Below are 3,491 nucleotides of genomic sequence, written 5' to 3'. Positions count from 1 at the left end.
TGTTCAGGAGACAGTTTTACCTAGAGAAGTAACGGATGGGGATATAGTATATATATACATAAAATATCGAAGGTTGGGATAAAGAGATGGCTACGATAGAGAAGTCGAAGAGGCTTATGGAAGAAGGAGTAGACTCGTATTGTAAATTTCCACGGGAAATTCAAACCTCCAACTCGTCCTCTCCACCGGCTACCTCCAGAGAAACAAAAGGATCCCCCCTCTCTTTCAGGCCTGTTTCCTGTCGGATCCTGGTGTCTGACTCTCCGCTGATGGTTCTAGATGGTACACCCTTTCCGCTGTTCAGCAATGCCACCGATGAAAACTTAAGGCGCCAAGACGAGTTTATGCTTTCAAGTAAATGTAAGAGAAGAGAAAGGCGGTTAGTTAGGCATGGACTAGCAAGTTTGGACCAATTCTAGCAAGCTCTTGAAGGATTTCGAAGTTGGACCAGATATTTTCCGGTTGGTTGGCTCACGGTGGGACTGGTATCCGATACGTGGGGAGTTCTAATCTTATCGGCCCGCGTGTTGTTGGGGTAAACTCAGAGTTCGGTGTTCAAACGGGTGCCTCGCCAAGGCGCTAGACTAGATAGGGACACTGGAAGCTTTCAGCAAATTACTTAACTAAAGCGTAACTATAACTAGTTAGTTAGTTAGTTAGGCCCGAAATGCTATTAGTAACTAGTAAAAGCTTAAAGGACATTCGCCTGAATTTCCAAGACTCTTCTTTGACTAATCATTAGCTTGTGTAATAGCAGTCAGTTCCTTATCAAACGAAAAGGACGAATTCATTAGAAGGGGAAAATAAAAGGAGGATGAAAGCTAGGAAGGTGGGCGAAGAGGTTCATACAGATCAAACCCGGGTGTAAGCAGTTTTGGTTACGAAAGGTCAGGTGTTTAGCCTATTACATCATCCTCTCCCCTTCGGAGGTGTGGGATGGTTGAACCTTCTATTCGGAGGAGCTAGCTAGGTTATTGCTATATTACATACAAGCGATCACGTGTGGGCGGGGCGGTCGTTAGGGCAACGCCACCCAGGCGGGCGCCGCTACAGTTACATGTGGGGCGCCATCACGTGATCACGTGATGGAGATAAACCTAGGCCCCCCTGGCGCTGAGCCCCGGCGCTGAGCCCCGGCGCTGAGCCTAACAGATAAGAGAAGAAAAAAGATATATATAATACTACAATATTATAATTTAGATAGAATTTATCAAATTTAACTGTAACATAATTATTATATTTATTTAGAATTAGTAGTTTTTTTCTATCAATCATATGAGTTTTAGTAGATCTGTTGAATATTTTTTATAGTTATATTAAATCAAGCTTATCTGTGATTTAATTTTTTTCACTATTACTAATTATTCAGTTGTTATAATTATTACTTATATTATGAGAATTGATGATGCTTGCTCTTGAGTATAATCATGAGAGATAAAGCTTAGTCTATAGTATTAACTGCTTTAATCACAGTTGCTCATTCATTATTTTTTAACTGTATGAGAGTATGATATCAAAACTTCTTATACTAGCTTCTTTATTCTCACACTACTTATTAAAATACTTTAGAAATAGTATCTTCTAGAGAATTAATATCTTCTAAAATATTAATATTATTTCAAAATTCAATATTTTAAAATTAATATTCAGAATCAACAGTTATTAAAAATTAGTACTTTAAAATTAATAATTTTTCAAAAATAAAATTAGTACTTTATGAAGAATTAAATTACGTATATTATTAATTTCTCATTTTATAAAAGATTATAGATGAAATTTATTACTATTTATTCATATATATAACATTTTAAATTTCTGAAATTTTTAAAAAAAAAATTTAATAATTAACTATTATTCATTTTTATATATATATATTTATTCATTATTATTCTATTTTCTTTATAGTGTTTATAATATCTGTACTTCTACTCTATTGTAATACTAACTATAGTACTTCTAATACTTTCTTTTAATATTTAATATATTTATTTTAAGTATTTTTATAGAAAGATAATTTATTATCTTTTTCAGCTCTAGTAATAACTCTAATTATTAAGATAATTTTTATCATAAATTTAATTTCATCAAAGTTGTAAATATTTTTTTATATAATTTTATACTTTTTTATTCTATAATTTATCAAGATAAATCATTTATATAGAATTTTTAAATTCTCACACTGAGCTTACTAATAGTTATATTTATATAAGAATTTTATCTTTAATTCAGTATATCATTATATAAATTTATTAATTTAATATTTTTCTATAATAGTAAAAGTACTAAATTTATTTTTAAATAATAGATTAATTATTTTTTATATAGTCTTAATTTAAAAAGACTATCTTCTCTCATTTATAAAAATTATTCATTAAACTAATGAATTTTTTTCTATAAATATTAGTTTTTAATTTTTTTTTAAATTAAGTATTTATATATATAATATAATTATATAGTCTATAGATCAGAGAGAAATAAAAATATATATATAACTTAGAAATAACTCTAATAGTTGTAATTTTATTATACTTTATAAGCTTTAATAATTAATAAAGTTTAACTATTTGATTAGAAGTCTTTTTAATAAAAGTAATTAATATTTTGAATTTTTTAATAGAGTATGAATAATTTAAATAAAAGTAATCTAGTAGATAATATAATATAGCAGATAATTGATTACTTTAGTAATAATATATAAAGTATTTATTTAATATCAATTATATATTAAAAGTTATTTTAAAAAATTAAAAACTGAGCTTATATAAAAATTAATTATTATATAAAATAAATATTTACAACTAATTACAGAGATATATAAAGATAAAGTTTTATCTTCATATTGATAATATAAATTTATATTCTCTTAATTAATATTTATCTGAATAAAAAAATAATAAAAATAGTAGAAAAAATAAAAAATCTAAAATATCAGATAAAATTAAACAAGTATATAAAATATCAAACCTTTAATTTAGATGCAAATAAAATAGATATTTAATTGATAGCTAAATAAACTATTTAAATAAAATACTAAGATAATTTTTAAAAGATGAATTTGAGAAAAACTATATTTATATAACTTTTTTTTTTAGTATTATTATCTCTTTTTTTAGTGCTATTGCTAGATAATTTTCATGTTTTCAGATTATTTATATACAGAGTAATTGTGAAATTAATTGCTATGTTAATATCTAAATAGTTATAATTATTAATCATATTAATTTATAACTATATACCGTTGAAAAAACTAAATAGTATTAAAACTTTAATCAAGATACAGATAAAATAGATGTTTGATTATTAGCTAGATAAGCTATTTAAATAAATACTAAAATGATTTCTAAGAAATAAGTTTAAAAAAAAAAACTCTGTTTATATAGCTTTGTTTCTTGGCATTTTTTGTTAAACAATTTCTACATTTACATATTATTCATATACAGAGTAATTGTGAGATTGATTGCTATACTAATATTGAGATAGTTATAATTTCT

This window comes from Paracoccidioides lutzii, assembly GCF_000150705.2.
Source record: "Paracoccidioides lutzii Pb01 unplaced genomic scaffold supercont2.20, whole genome shotgun sequence".
NCBI lineage: Eukaryota > Fungi > Ascomycota > Eurotiomycetes > Onygenales > Ajellomycetaceae > Paracoccidioides > Paracoccidioides lutzii.
Note: the sequence above shows the minus strand (reverse complement) of the source record.